Below are 16,554 nucleotides of genomic sequence, written 5' to 3' on the forward strand. Positions count from 1 at the left end.
GCCTACCGATGGGAGCAGCGGTAAGGCAAGGCGGCGCGGCGCAGCCGGGCGGGCGGGCGGCGGGCAGCCTCCTCCTCTCCCCAGCTCGCCTGCGCGCCCGCCCGCCCGCCCTCCCTTCCTCCCTCTCCCCTCGCAGCCCCTGCCCGCCCGCCCGCCCGCGCCGCGCTCGCCCTTCCATTTAAAAATCTTTAAAACTTTGCATATTAATATCTGCGCTTTGCATAATCTGACCCGCGCTTTATTGATTGCAAGAAGCTTAATGCAGCCGGCTCGGCCTATTGCAGAGAGCTCTCCGGGCGGGAGCCGGGCGGGCGCCGCTCACTCCGCACCGCGCTCCGGCTGCCCGCCGCCGCCGCGGCCCCGGCCCTCTCGCCTCCCTCTCGGCGCCCGGCGCCGGGGCTTTGCCCCCTGGCTGGGTATTTTTATTATTTGGGGATGGGGTGGGGGTCAGCTTGCTCTCAGTGGCGGTGAGGGAACCAAAGGAGAGGTGTACGTGGGGGCGGGGGGAAGGGATGGGAAGAAATGGGGACGGAGAGGAGGTGAAGAGGGAGAGGAAAAAAGGAGAAGGGGCAAGAAGGATGGAGAAAGGAGAGGAGTGGAGGGGGAAGCAGTAGAGAGAGGAGAGGGCAGTCGGCTGAGGACTGACCTGAAAGGACAGAGGAGCGGAGGAGCGAGAGCCAAGGCAGAGGAGAAAGGAGGGAGGCAAGAGCGCAGACTAGAGAAAGAGCCTGACGGCCGCAGAGCTGAGGAAAGAGGCAGGCAGTGGGCGCTTCGCCGCTGCTGTCCCCAGGCCAAAAATTAAAGAAAAGAAAAGAAAAGAAAAAAAAAAAAATACCAATAAAAAGACGATGAAAATAAAACAAATCGCAACCGGGGCCACCGAACACAAAAACGAGCGAGGACGGAGAAGAGAGGCGAGGTGGCATCTGCTCCCGGCTAGCTGCGGCGCTTCGGAGAGGCTCCCCGGGCTGGGCGGGACCCCATTTTGACCCTGCATTTGAGGAAGGGGCGACTGTGGAGAAAATGAGGCGAGAGGGGGTCAGGGCTGGTGGCGGTACCGCCTGTTTTTTTTTTTTTTTTTTTTTTTTTTATCTCTCTCTCTCTCCTTTCCTGGGGGTGTGGGGGCCGGTTTAGTATGATGATGGTGAGGATATTGGTCGGTGATGCTCTCTGAAGCTCCGAAGCAAGCAGGGTGCATGGGGGGGAGAGGTAAGAGGGCACAGGGAACGAGAAAGGGCTGGGGGGTGGGAATGAGGGGTGAGAGAAAGGAACAGGGTGCCTTGGACAGCAGAAACGGTGAGAAATAGGAAAAAGCAGCCAGGATGGGGCACTCAGAGGCGGTGGCATCTCAGGCAGGAGGAGAGGTGGAAAACGGAGCTCCAGGGCCCCAGAGTGATGTTGGGGAGCCACAGTGCACCCCTCAGCTCTCTGGACAAAGTCTGTAACTTGGGGAACCCCTTCGATTACCTGCTGCCTCTTTGCTCTCTTTTCTTTCCCTTTTCATGTCCTTTCTCGGCTCCTTTATTTCCATCTCCTTTACTGTTTTTTTCTTTCTCCCTGTTTTCCAGTTTCTCTGTCTCTTCGTCCTCTCAATAAAAGCTTTCCCCTCCTCCCCACCCCTTAGTTTTTCTTTTTCTACCTTCCTTATCTGCACCGCCTTCCCTTCTTTTTTCTCTCCCTTTTCCCTTCCCCTTTCCCCCTTTCTTTTATTCTTCCCTTCCTGCCACTCATTTCCCCTGTTGCCAGCTCTTTCTATTTCCTCCCTCAGTTTCATTTATTCATCACTCTTGCTGCTCTGGCCTTCAACAGGGTGCCAGGGAAAGGGGCTCCATGCAAAGGCAGGAATCCCCAACTTCCTACCAGAGCCTAACCCCTGTTCTGAAACCTCATGTATTTCTACTCTCTTTTTTACCCTGAGTGGGGGTTTGGGTCTGTCCCCTGGGTTGCAGCGCCACCCCCTACTTCCTTGTGGCCTCCTAGAGAAGTCTTGCTGGATGCTCACTGGGGCTCTGGGAGGGGGAGGGGAAGATCTTAAGTGAGGGCTCATGGCTGTGGACTCAGCCCCACTGAGAAGGGTGTGGACAGAGAAGAAAATGACATGGATGCCTAGCGGGAAGTGAAAACGGGAGGAAATTGGGGCGGAGGTCCATTTGAGAGAGTCCTTAGAGCTTTCGAGTCCAGGTAAAAGATCCTGAGAGAAAGCCTTTGGCCTGATGACCACTCCCCACTTTCTGCCTCCTTCCTGGGGCCCGTGGAGTTGGGGAGTAGGTCCTGGATTTAGAGAAAGACCCAACCAGCCGCTTTGCTCAGTAGCTTTTAGTCTCTTGCCATCTTGTCAGGTGGATTTGTTCTTCCACCCCCCCAGGATATAAGTGGAGGGTACAGAGTCAGTGCGCAGTGGGGGGCTGGTGTGTACAGAGTCAGACCATGACGGCAGCATGCATGTGTACAAGGCCTGCATGTGTGGCGACGTGTTCAGGAAGGACTAACTGTGTGCTGGGCCTGGAAGCCTTGGTAGACTGAGGAGCCAAAGGTGTAGAATTGTGACATGCGTTTTCTGTGGGGGATCGGGTACTGGGGGTCCCCATCATGGGTGACATATGTGCACGAAGGAGTCAGTGAGTATTTGTACTTATCTCTCCCTTGTCTTGATGTTTATGTACCACTCGCTATGCGTGCACTCAGGAGGCCCTCTTTGCCTCCATGCATGGAAGCTGTCCACGCGTGTGCAGGCCCGTGTGCCGAGTCTGGCTTCAGCAGTGGACACGTGACACTTTGTATGTGCAGTGTGTTTGGAGTAGAGGCTCTGTGTATGGGTACTAGGTCTGAACGTAGTGTGTGCACACAGGGTGCACATCAAAGAAAGTCACATATGTGAAAGTACGATTTCTGCATGGAGATAGTATTATTGTTATTGCTCGGGGTCTCTGTTTGTCCTGGGTAAGAGGGAGGGTGGGTTTGTGAAGTAGGGTTGGGGTAGAGTCATGAGAGATGTGTGAGTGCACAGAGGTCACGGGCGTATGGCTGAGTTTGACAGCATGCTTGCACAGCAACCTTGAAGCTGGGTTCAAGAAAACAAAACAAGAAAAGATCCCCTCTCCCCGCAGTCTACCAGCCCATGAAAACCTTCCCTGGACCTTCTGTAGTAACAAAACGTCCCATGTCAGGGGGTGACAGGCAGACCAGGAGTAAAGCTGATCAGGGCCATAGGCAGCATCTCCAGTGCTCATAATGCGTAGATTCCACATCTACTTCCTGATTTATGGGTAATGTTGGACAGAGGCCCATCCTTGCCGTTGGAGAGGTCCAGACCCCCATTTCCCTGAGGCTGCTGGTGAATCCTGTGGCAGGTTGCAGTGTCATCTTTGGGGGTCTTGGTTGCCGTCACTTCCCTCTGCTAGTCTTTGCAGGGAAAATGGAAAGTGTCTGTGTCAGGGCCATGTATGCACACACCCCCGTACCCATGCTGTGTGCATAGAGGTTGTTAGCCTATATGTCCTAGACTACATGCTGGCCAGGTTTTTTTTTTTTTTTCCAGCAAGTCCATCAGTGGCCACTCCAGGCCACCTCCATTCTGGTTCATATATACTCCCTTCTTGTATGCAGGGCCCATAGGCCAGAACTTGTTCCTCCACCAATGTGACAGCCAAGCAAGGGCCCCAACCTTAGCACCCCACTGGGTAGAGTTTTTCATAGCCCTGGTGCATAATCATAATGTGTAGAGGCATGACTTGCAACGAGGGGAGCAGGGACAGATGGCCACACCAGGGGCTACTTGGACATCAATGGGGGCAAGGGAGAAGTTTCCATCTCTGACATGTGCTGGTTAATTTCCAAGATATTTCAGGATGGAGGTGGTTGAGAAACCCAAGTGTGAAGAGTTGTTAGAAGACAGTGTGGGTGTAAGGCCTCCTCAGACTGATGTCTATTCCTCCTTCTGAATATATGTCACTTACCATTTTTCCCTTGGGCTCAACATCTGATCTAGTAATAATAATGACAATGATGTCCCTTACACTCACCTCACTCTCACAGCAGCCCCGATGGTGCCCCTCTCACAGATGAGAATTCTGAGGCCCACATTATTTGCTCAGCCTGTCAGCAACCATGCTGGCGCTAGAACCAAGGTCCTCCTCATACCGAGCCTTTTCTGTCCTTGTAGGTCTGCCCTATCCCATTAACTGCCCCAGCGCCATTTCCTTTCACTGGTTCTGCCTCTTCCCCCACTTCCTCCCTGCTCCCTGAGATGTCCATCCACAGACCTGTCTCCCAGGACCTGTCGGGTGGATGGATGCCTTATGTGGTTTAGTGAGGGCTCTGAGGACCTGGGTCTCACTTTATATCCTGAAGGGAGAGCCAGCAAATGAGCATGGTTGAGCTCGTTCTGTCAGTGATGGTTTGGGTCTGGGCCTGTTCAAAGATGGGTTTGCATGAGCTTATGGTCCCCCCTACCCCTTCTAATGAGCCCTCTGTCACCTTTTCAAATCCACATGGTGGCCTTGGGAGGCAGGTGCATTTTCCCTCACTCAATCACCACCCCAACTTCATTAGATCCTCAGGACAGGCAGCTTTCCCAGCTCTGACGCATTCGGAAGGAGGCTGAAGGTGGTGGCTCCACATGCAAGGTCCCTGCATTCAATAGGTATTTATTGAGTGGTGTGAATCACTGAACAAATAAAGTCCAGTGAGTTCCCTGAGGTAATCGGGCAATGGTGGTATGATCACTCCTTAACCTGAAAATGATCGCTAGGCACGGACCATGGGCCAACACAGACCTGGACTCTGAAGCAGAACCAATCCCAGCCTTAGACAGGATTCTGAGCGCCTGGACTGTGAGCACAAAGGGAGTTTCCAGGTCATTAGGAATCTGGGGAATGAGGATGGCGTGGGTTTAGACAGGGAGGTGAGTCTTTGAGAATGCTCAGACATTGAGAAAAGCAGGCTGGTCGGTGGGCATAAAGATGGCAGAGGGAAGTGAGGAGGAAGCAGCCCAGATTGGAGGTGTAGTCTAAGAGTAGAGGTTGGCACAATGTTGCAAGGCCCTGTCTGTGGACGCTCAGCTGCTGCTCTGAGAAGTTTGAACTTGATCTGGCTGGCAGCGGGAAACTGTCATGCCTGCAATCACACACACATACACATATACACACGTGCATCTCATGACAGTGTACTTTGGATAATACGGACTTGTGTGTGAGCATGAGTGTGCTTGTGCACACACACAAGGACCTTTATCCTGGCATCCATTCAGGTTCTCCCTCACAGAAACCAACAAGGTTAGGGGGCTACTTTAGTCCTCACTCTCAGGATCCTGTAGTGTATAGGGCCGTGGCCCACACACACAAGTATAAGAGCAGATATAAGAGCAGACTGGGGACCCTCCCCCACCCGGGGTGCAGACTCATGTGGCATTCACAGACTTAATCCGCCGCAGTGAGGCCAGGGAGGCAGCATCTGTCACTTTCACAAACACAAGCAATGGAGTCTGAGAGAGACACATTCCACTTGCTCACAACTGCTTGAGAAACAGATGCCTGTACTGCACTGCCCCCCATGCCCAAAACAGGCACAGCCCCTCATGGGCCCCCACACCAAGCCCAGGCCAATACACCAAGTCACTCCTGCATTAAAGTGCACACACACACACACACACACACGAAGCTCAGCCCCTGACATTCCATCTCCCCATATGCACAACTGTATACTCAGGCACTCTGACTTTAAGCTAAGCTGCTGACTTCCTATCCCCTTATTCACACACACACACACACACACACACACACACACAGGCAAACAGACACACATGAATACACACACACACTTGTTTTGACTTAAAGCACAGCTATAGCCATCCCACCACCGATACACATATACCTACAAGCGGACTTCCACACATACTCAAACACAGCCTCACAATCCAGCAGAACCACTGTGGCCAGCGGTCATTGAAGAATGACAGTCTGAGCAGTGTGCTGAGGGGAGGGTCGCCCTGAGGCATGGGCCGAGGGTCATACAACAGGGTACATCGGAATCCCTTGAGGAAAAGGTCAGGCCAACCCCAAGAGGGTTCTATTGGTCCGGACGGTTCTGCCAGGTAAGGGAGATTCAACAAATACAGGCCAGAGGCAGGAGCCGACTAATGGCCGAGGCCGCCGATGGCCGAGATGGCTGGTCAGCGAGGAGGGGAGGCTCGACAATTGATGTGACTCAGAGCTGGACAAATGATGGCGCATTTGGCTGAAGCTGGCTGGGGGGCCCATGACCAGAGACCAGGCAGCCATTCTCGCGTCAGTGGGGAAGGGGCCAGATCGAGCTCTGTTGCAGCAGGGTGGGTTTCCCAGTCTGGCTCCATGGTGCATCCTGCCTGCTGTGTGTGTCTTGGGGTCTTTGTATGTGTGTATGTTTGTGTGCATGTGTATTCATACATTTATCTGCAGTTGTCAGTGTGTGTCTACCTTCGTAGAACTTTGTGTCTTTGGGACTCTTGGTGTGCATCTACGTATGTGCCTTTGTGTGTGTGTGTGCTTATGTGTATATGTGTACATGCCCACCCACAAAGTGTTCAGGGACCTTTCTTGTTGGACTCTGTGCATTTTTGTGTCCATGTGTGCGTTTGTGTCTATTGAATATGTAGAAACCTTTCTTACTATGAGACACTATGCACTCGTGAGCATTTGTGTTTTTTTTTTTTTTTTTTTTTTTGACGTTGGGTTGAAGGTTGAGGTGGGGAAGAACGATGGGTCTGGCTCTGCACTTTGAGCCGTCCATGCATCTGGTGGCCCATGAGGCCGTCTTTGTGCATCTGTTTGAGCCTCTGTCTAGGTGTCGGTGGGTGTGGGCTTGTGTGCTTGCCTGTTTCAGAGTTTGAATATCTGTGTATGCACAGCAGCATCTCCCTCTGAGCATGGATGTGGGTGGAGTGGGCCAGACCAGGATGAGGGGGGCATCTCCCTGAATCTCATCAGACCTCTGGAGGGGGTCACACAACCCATGCTGAGCCCGGCTGGGACCCAGCAGCACGGCACAGTGCAGACCACCCCTCCTCCTCCTTTTCCCCCCATGACCTTTGAGCACAGCAGCCCCAAATACATATTTATCAGAGGGGCTGTGGGGACCAGCCCCTCCCCCACCACTCCCCTCAGGGCCCAGCCTGCCTGGCTGTGGAGAAATTAACCTTGTGACACAGGAGCTCGCTGACACCCCGGCCCCCTCCCCATCTGCAAGGCACATATGAGCAAGAGTGTGTGTGTGAGAGAGAGAGAGATAGAGAAAAGGTACTCATCCAGACTGGGAAGGCAGCAGCAGCTAGGGGAAGAAAGACACACAGGTACACACGCACATGTGTTTGTATCACCCCTGAGACACACACACACACACACACACACGCACTCACTCGCCAAACTAGAGAGGCCACATAAGTCTTGAACAGATGCACAAGGTAAATACTGAAATAATAAGCATGCAGACACATACAATGATCCTGCAAGAGACATACACAGATTCTGAAACACGTGGTAGCCATGGGCACCCCAGGGTCCTGAGACCCAGGTACCCATACTTTTGGTCAGAGATTCTCTAAGAAAATTCGTAGATGCTAAACCCTGCAAATGCACATAGACATGTGTGTATTTGTCCGCAGAGATGCCAAAATGGACACACCAGGTTTGGAAACAAGGATAAACACATACTCAGACACAGGTATGAAAACCCAGATATCTGTGCAGGCACGTAGGTGCTGAGACCTCTCAGGGCAAAACAGACACCAAAACACTAGGGTGCTCCTCGTGTGGAGGTTTGTTTTTCAATAGAAAATGTATACATAAAAATACTAAAACATGGCAGCATCCCAGCCTGTATGCCCGTGGGTGCACACTGGCCATGTTCAGAAATCCCACAGGGAGGCCACACGTGGTGACCGAAAGGGCCATGCCCTGAGTTAGCACACAAACACCCCCCAGGCTAGCCTCATCCCCTTAAAGTAAAAGAAAATAGGTAGATGTTCAAGTGTGAAAATGTGAATGGAATTAATTAACTCATCACATAGGTACTGAGCCCCTATAGGAGTCAGGCTCTATCTTAGAAGCTGAGGAAACAGTGGTTTACAAGACAGACCTGGGCCTTGCTCTCTAAGAGCTCCAAGCCAGCAGGACCGGGACTGATCAGACCTCAGTGTATAGTTAGTTATAAACAGAGATAGCATCTGGTATGGAGAGGATAAAGGGGCTACAGGAGGGCATCATGGGAGCACGTGGTTTAGATTGGTAGGCTAGGTGTAACATCTCTGAGGAAGTGACATTTAAGCTTGACATCAGACACAACATACAGATTCTAAATGTGTACACATATCCCTCCTGAAACTCGCAGAGGCCACACAGGCATAAATAATGCAGCACTCAGATGCCCCTACCCTCATCCTTCTATGCTGCACCTTTCCCTCTAGAAAACTACTCTGGCATGTCCCTAGGTGGGAAATGGGATCCCTTCGCCTGGGGCCCAGATTCTGGGCTCTGGATGAGGTACACAAAGCATTCTGGGGCAGTGCTGAGTAGGGAGCCCAGGAGGATTCACCAAGGAGGAGACGTGGAGAAGGTGATAAGGTTATGAGAAGAAGGAAGGCAGAAGATTCTCTAAATGGAGGTGCTTGCCTGGGCAAGGGCATGGACATGTGAACCAGCGTAGACTGTTCCCAACAATCACGTGAGGCCCAGGGTCACAGGACCTTCAGGAGGACTGAGAGGAGACGTTACATGACTGGGAAGGGCTGTGAGGCTTGGGATTTATTCTGGGCGAGCCACATAACCACAAAGGAGTTTTAAGAAGGGACTAGACAGGGTGTATGAGCCAGGTACCAAATCTGATCTCTCTGAGCCTCGTGTGGGGGCGGGACAGGATGGGTAGCCCCTGGAGGAAGGGATCCAGTGAGCAGGCCACCAGTCACAAGGACTTCTGCTCTACCTGTCCAGTCTGGGACCCCTGGTCAAGGCCTGGTGAGGGAGGTGGTACAGAACTACTTTCCCCTTGCTCCCAGCCTCATATCTTGGCCACTGCTACGACTTGCCCCCAAATGGAGATTTGCTAGGGAATGGGGGTCAGGAGCTATAGTTCCCCTTAATTTCTACTGGTGTTCTATAGATTTCTGAGCCTCCTGTGGCCAGGCCTGAGCTGCATGTCCGGTCACCTAGATGAGGCAGATCTTTCCATGTTCTAGAGGAGTCCTCAGTCTGGGGAGGTTGACCCTGACAAAGCCCTGTCAAGGGACTCTGAGGGCTTACTGAGGGCTTCTTGGGCTTGTTCTTGGAGAATGAATGGGTCAGAAGGCCCCATAGGCTATATGGGCAATGGGTGAGGATGGAGCCTGGTTTTGTGAGGGTGAGACCAACCCTCACCTGCCACAGAGAAAGCCTGTCATTTCTCCCATTATGCTTAGAACATCTTTCTTGGCCTGCAAACCCTGCATGAGCTAGCGCCTGTCTGTCTATTCAGTTTTTACTCCCTCCCTCCTGGCTCTGGAAGCTTAAGCCATTCTGGCCTTCTTGCTGTTCCTTAAACCTTGTTCCTGACCCAGGGCCTTTGCACTTGCTGCTTCCTTTGCCAGGAAAGCTCTCAAAACCTACCTTTTCTGATAGGCCTTTCCTTTATGTTTTTAAAATAGCAGCTTTTTTTGGGGGGGGTGGGGGGACAGAGTCTTGCTCTGTTGTCCAGGCTGGAGTACAGTGGTGTGATCTCAGCCCACTGCAACTTCTGCCTCCCAGGTTCAAGCAATTCTTGTGCCTCAGCCTCTTGAGTAGCTGGGACTACAGGTGCGCGCCAACAAACCCACCTAAATTTTGTATTTTTGTAGAGCCGGGGTTTCACCATGTTGGCCAGGCTGGTCTCAAACTCCTGACTTCAGGTGATCTGCCTGCCTTGGCCTCCCAAAGTGCTGTGATTACAGGCATGAGCCACCACACCTGGCCAATAGCAGCATCTTGTAAGCCACTTTCTCCCTGCTTTATTTTCCTTCTTAGCTCTTAAATATATTTTCTTGTCTATCATATCCCTTCCTCCACTAGAAGGTAGATTCCACAATGGCAGGGACTTTGTCTTGTTCGTAGTTGTATCTCTACTCTAGTGTGTAGCGCAGTGCCCGGAACACGATAAATGCTCATTGGATGTTTTGTCAAATGAACTGAAGCCGGATCCCCTGTCACCTATTTGCCCAATATAATGGTGGAGGTAGACGTCTGCTGTGTCAGACAAGGGTGGCAGAGCTCACCTTCGGGGGCTGCACCTACCAGTGCTGGAGGGGTACATTGGCAAGTGAGTCCACCTCCTACCTGAGCCTCAGAGCAGCCAGACTCCAAAACCATCATCATCCTGGGCCTGTATGCTCCCATCCTGCACCCTCATCTCCCTCACGACACTCCCCTCACTCCAACCAACTCCTCCTTACTCCCATTGTCAGATCTGCTCACCCCCCCATGCATGCTGCTGCCCTTCCCCTCCTTCACCTCCAGCATACACTCTGATGGCCCCCGCCCCCAGACACAAAGGAGGGGAGACCACAGACTGTGGAGTCAGACACACCCGGCTTTGAGTCACATCACTCCTTTTAAGCCTCGAGTTGCCTTGCCGGCAAAATAAGGTTTTTGTCGGGATGAAGAGCAGTGGCACGTGTGATGATGACGCTAATAATAGCTGCTATTTATTGAGTACCTGCCAGGTGTTAGGCATTGTGCGAGGTGCTTTGAACTTTTTTTTTGTTGTTCATTTTTAAAAATGGAGGAAAAAAAAAAAAAAAAACTCTGAGCATGGAGTGTCCCCAGAGCGTGAGACCTGGTGTCCAGTGCTGTGAATGACAAAAGTGAACATAGTCCATCTGCAGAGCTTACTATTCCAGTGTGTGCACACACATACCCAAAGTGTCACACAAGTCAGGTGATGGGGAGCTTGTGCTCCCGTACTCGATGCTTTTCTGCAGAAGCCCTAAGAGATAGTTGGGGGCCATTGCAGCAGCAACTCTCAGAGATAAGAGGCCATCCCCAGCCATCCTTAATTCCCCTTTACCAACCCATTGGGAGCTTTCATTGTTCATATCTGGATTGCAGGGCCCAGCATGGGATCTGGCCTAGAATTGGCCTCAGGAAATGCTTACTGAATGAATGAATGAATGAACAAAGGAATATTTTTAGCTGAGTATCTTCATTGCATTTGTTCATTTGCTCAGGTTACCAAGACATACCTTCTCCCTTCCCTACCCACCACCTTCACTTACTACCCACAGCATTTGTGGCTGCTGATGGTAATACTGTTAATTTCTCCCACTCATTGACCCTTTTTTGTGTGTCAGGCCTTTTTCTAAGTTCCCTATAAGCATGGGCTTGTTGGCTTCTCACACCAGCAAAATGAGGCAGCTGTTATTATTATCTTCATGCTATGTTTGAGCAAACTGAGGCTCAGAGAGGTGAAGTGACTTTTGCCCAGGGCCACACAGCGAGGAAGCGGCCGACCCCGTGTTTACCTGCTGTGCTCTTCTGCCCCACAGAAGCACACATTATCTCAGGAGTCTGCATGCACACTTGTTCTTGCAGTTGTCCCTCTCCCAGTAGTTGGATGACACTACCCAGATCCAGGAGCCCAGAGCCCCAGCTTCTGGTCCCAGCTGTGTCATGACCAGTTGAGTAGCTCTGGGAAAATCCCTTCCCTCCTTCTGGGTCTTCATTTTCCCTCCAGCAGTTCCTCCTGTCTGTAAGCCCTCAGCCAGTTTCCTGAAGAGGGGACAGGGGACTGTATTTGGCTTGGTGCTACCCCGCCCACTCTATTGAGAGCAGAAGTCAGAGGAGCCAGCTCTTCTCCATTCAGCAGACTTCAAATTCATTCACATTCTTGAGGGCACTGAACTCTGCTGGGTTTGGACATATGGGAGGACATAAGACAAGCCTGGCTAGGAAAGGGAGAGGGGAGTGGAGAAACAGCACTCGTGGTGCCTCCACTGAGCACCCGGCCACAGTCTACCAATTACAGACAAACGATGTGAACGATGTGAACGAACGATGTGAATGATGTTCATTGTAGAAATAACAGAAAACAAGAAATTCAATGAGATGAGAAGAAAATGACCGTGATAATCCAGTTAAACGAACAACAGAAAGGACATTACCTTTTGCTGTCTGTCTCTTTTTTTTTTGAGATAGCCTGTCACCCAGGCTGGAGTGCAGTGGAGAGATCTCGGCTCACTGCAACCTCTACCTCTGAGGTTTAAGCGATCCTCCCACCTCAGCCTCCCGAGTAGCTGAGACTATACGTACGTGCCACCGCACCCAGCTAATTTTTGTATTTTTTGTAGAGATGGAGTCTTGCTATGCTGCCCAGGCTGGTCTTGGACTCCTGGGCTCAAGGGATCTGCCCACCTTGGCCTCCTAAAGTGCTGGGATTACAGACGTGAACCATTGCACCCTGTCTGTCCTAGATAGCTTTTTTTTTTTTCCCCCAAAGGGGATTATGCCTATGACTTTACCCAAAGAATTTATTAAAATTTAGATACCTGGTACCTAAACTCAGAATTTTTTTTTTTTTTTTTTGAGACAGAGTCTCACACTGTCACCTGAGCTGAAATGCAATGGCATGATCTCAGCTCACTGCAACCTCTGCCTCCCAGGTTCAAGCGATTCTCCTGCCTCAGCCTCCTGAGTAGCAGGGATTACAGGTGTCTGCCACCACGTCTAGCTATTTTTTTATATCTTTAGTAGAGACGGGGTTTCGAACTCCTGACCTCAGGTGATCCGCCTGCCTTGGCCTCCCACAGTGTTGGGATTACAGGCATGAGCCACTATGCCTGGCCTTGTTTTTTTTTTTTTTTTTTTTTTTTGAGACAGAATATCACTCTGTCGCCCAGGCTGGAGTGCAGTGGTGCCATCTCAGCTCACTGCAACCTCCACCTCCTGAGTAGCTGGGATTACAGGCGCCTGCCACCACACCTGGCTAATTTTTGTATTTTTAGTAGAGATGGGTTTCACCATGTTGGCCAGACTGGTCCAAACTCAGAATTCTGATTTCTGTTCCAAATTTATTTATTTTTGGTGAGGGGAACCATCTGTATGTGTATTTTGTAAAAACGGGATGATATGCTACCTACTTGCTTGTAACTTGCCTTTTCCTCTTCCTAACAACAGATTATGAACACGGTTTCCTTGTCAATGATTTTATTTCATGGTGTGAGCTGAGAGGAGTGTAAAAAAAAATTTATTTCAAACATGTTTTCAACAACTCTGCAGTCCTTCTTTGTATGGCCACTATACCATCATTTATTGTACCAGTCCCCACTCATAGGATATCTAGGTTGGTTTTATAGTTATCCCCAGTTAACAGATGAAGACATTGAGGCTCAAATGTGAAGCCTCTCACATGTGTGAAAAGCTAAGGCACAGTCAGAGGGGAGCTGGGGACCACTTGGGTGCCAGCAACAGTCCCTGGCCTCCCTCAGGGAGGGTCTGAGGGACCCTGAGAGGAGAGATAAGCCTGGGTAGAGGAAGCCCCCAAGATATAAGACATGTGACGTGTCAGAGGGGAGGTGGGGGCCCTTGAGGAGGAGACCACCCTCTTCCAGGCCCCAGAACCAGGCGCGATGCTGGCCTCAGTCCTGCGCCCACTCAGGCTTCCCTCATCCCTTCCTCTGCCCCCCTCCTTGAGCCCACTCACCGCCTGTTCCATCCTTGCCAGCTTATCAATAGGTTAAGTGGTCAGGTCAGCGATATTGACCATTTGATTAGGATCTTGTCAGATCAATCCCTGGCTCATCTTGTGGGCCTCCTCCCCTGCCCACACACTCCCTACTGTTCTTCTGCTCCAGGGAGCAGGTGGCCACAGAAGCCTCTGCTCTCCCAACACAGCCCCCCAGAACCGGGAGCCCCATGGCCCTTTGTGGGCCATTTCTGGTCCTCTGTTTAGGTGCCCAGTTCCCATACCGTCTCCTTGCATCCACCTCTGTTGCTCAGAGTCATTAGATCTTGTTTGCTGTATGTCCCCTGCCCCTCGGAGTCCAATCAGATAGAGCTGTCCCCACTTGGCTGTGTGACCTTGAGCAAGTGACTTTACCTCTCTGAGCCTCCATTTTCCACAGCAGTGTCATGGGATGACACTCACCGAACAAATATGAGATGCCGAGAGAGCACACCTGCAGAGCAATGACCCACCCTTGGTGCATGACCAGCACTCAGGAAATGCCAGTACCGATGTGTCTATGAGTGCCAGTGTTTCCATCTGTCCAGTGGGGTTGTATATGGGCATTCTGTGTCTGTGGGGGCAAGTGGCATCATCATTCTTAGGCCTGTCCCAAGCCCTAGCTTGGGACCATTCCCTGTGCTGGGCAATGCTTCGGACCCCAAAAGGAGCCAGGCCCTGCCCTGCCCTCAGGGAGCTCACAGTCTGCCACGTATGTGGCAAACTGACCCCAGGACACAGCAAACCATTATATACACCAGCTGAGAGGAGACTTGGGCCAGGACCAAACCCTGAGCTTGCTTTCCCTCTGTGAACACTGGAATCTACCCTTTATGTGGCACAGCTGCAGGAAATGTAGGCTTTGGAGTCAGACACATCAGGTTCAAATTCTGACTCCCCCTCTTCCTGTGCCTGGTAACTGTGGGCCAGCTGCTGCCCCTCTCTGTTCCTCAGAGTCCCCATCTGTACAATGGGAGAAGACATCTTCTAAATAGCTCCCAGTCTTAAGGCACTGCTGGGAATACAGCTCCCAGATCCCACGGACTGTCTCTCTACTTGGAGGTGTAGTGTGCTTGGGAGAGGGGTCCTCTCCCCTCTGTCAGAGGGCATACTGGGGTTTGGGAACCCGGGAGATGGGATGAGAGTTGGAAGCAGATATGCCAGGAATGGTGCTGCCTATGAGCCCCACAGCCCCAGGTAGCAGAGGGCAAGGAGACTGAAGTGTGGGCCCTGCTGGAGGGAAGCCCAAGGTGGGGGCACTGCCTGGGGGAAGACCCCAGCCCTAAGGCGCTGTCTGACTCTTGCCCCCCCGAGGCCTGGGGATTCCCTCACCCGTCCCACCCACCATCACTTACACCAATATTGACGGTTAATGCCGTGTCGCCACCGTGTTCAACACTCAGCGCGGCTAATTGTTTTGACTGGGAATCGGCAAGGCGATTAAACGCCATCGATTTTGCCCTGCGCGCTGCATCGATTTTTAAATTTCCTATTGATCCCGGCCCTAAATCTCCTTAACCAAGACCTCACCGTGGAGATGACAGCCGCTGATTAGCTCCAGGGCGGGGGCTGGGGGGAAGCAGCCCCTGGGCGGGGAGCAACCCCAGCTCCTCCCTCCCTCCAGGGCCCAGGGGTTCTGGTCCCCTTCTGCCCCTGAAGATGAAGGCCCGGGGAGAGACAGGACAGATGGAAGAGGAAGTGGGGAGACCCTTGGCCCTTTTTACTCCCCTTTTGCTTCTTGTTTGGGCTTTTCTCTGGTCTCTCTGCCCCAGCTTCTTTCATTCCTCGCTGTCTATGTCTCCCCATCTCTTCTCTTTCTCTCTCCTCCTCCTTCTCAGTCCATCTTTTTCTCTGTCCTCCTCCTCCTCTTGAACTCTGGTGCCTCCCTTAATTCCTCACTCCTCCTTCCTGCAGGGCTGTGGAGAGGCTCAGCAAACCCTCTTTGGGGATGGGCCTCCTGACCTCTTGCCTACCTCTCTGTTCTCTCTATCTTGTACACAGGAGGTAGAAGGACCTTTCTAAAGGCAAACTGGATTGTATCCCTCTCCCTCTCCCTCTCCAACGAAGTCCTGGCTGCTTGGACCAGGCACCTGAGGCCCTGCGGGGAGCAGCCCCTGCAATCTAGAAGCCTCGTCCATCCCCAGTTCTCTTACTGAACCCTGGACAGGCAAAGTCCTGGCATTCTCGTTCCTTGCACTTGGTTCTTTCTCTGACTAAAATTTGTCTTCCAGGTTTGGCTTGGGTGTTGTTTCCTCCCTAAGTCTTCTGTGATCTCACCCAGGATGCCCGCAGCACCCTCTGCTTATCCCAGCGTGTTGGCATTGGCTCTTCCTTCTGTCTCCTCAACTTGCCTGTGAGCCCCGTAATAGAACAGAGACCTTGTCTAATTCATCTCTGTCCCCTGCCACACTTGATTCAGAGCCAGAGAAGCCTCGATGTTTGTTGATGAACTAAATGCACAAATGAATGGACAAATGTACAAGTCAGAAATATCATTATGACTTTTATTTTTCATCTCCCCACAGCACAGAGGAACTTAATAATGAGCAACCCTTTCAAATTTCTTTCTCATTTTATCCTCCTAGCAGTCCTTTGAGATACACAGTTTAATCAATTAATTCCTCCATCTACCCACCCATTCACTCTGTCATCCATTATGCACTAATTGAGCATCTCAAATTTGCCAGGCCCTCTGCCAAACACAAAAGCTACAAGACACAGTCCCTGCACTTTAAGAAGCTTCCAGTCTGATGGGAAAAACGATGTTCCACAGTGGCAGGTACCAGTATGCCCATCTATGAGATGGGGACACTGAGACTCAGATGCCAGAAGTGACCACTGAAGGCAACAAGTGGCTCG

This window comes from Trachypithecus francoisi, unplaced genomic scaffold, assembly GCF_009764315.1.
Source record: "Trachypithecus francoisi isolate TF-2019V2 unplaced genomic scaffold, Tfra_2.0 Contig01705, whole genome shotgun sequence".
In the NCBI taxonomy this organism is placed as follows: Eukaryota; Metazoa; Chordata; class Mammalia; order Primates; family Cercopithecidae; genus Trachypithecus; species Trachypithecus francoisi.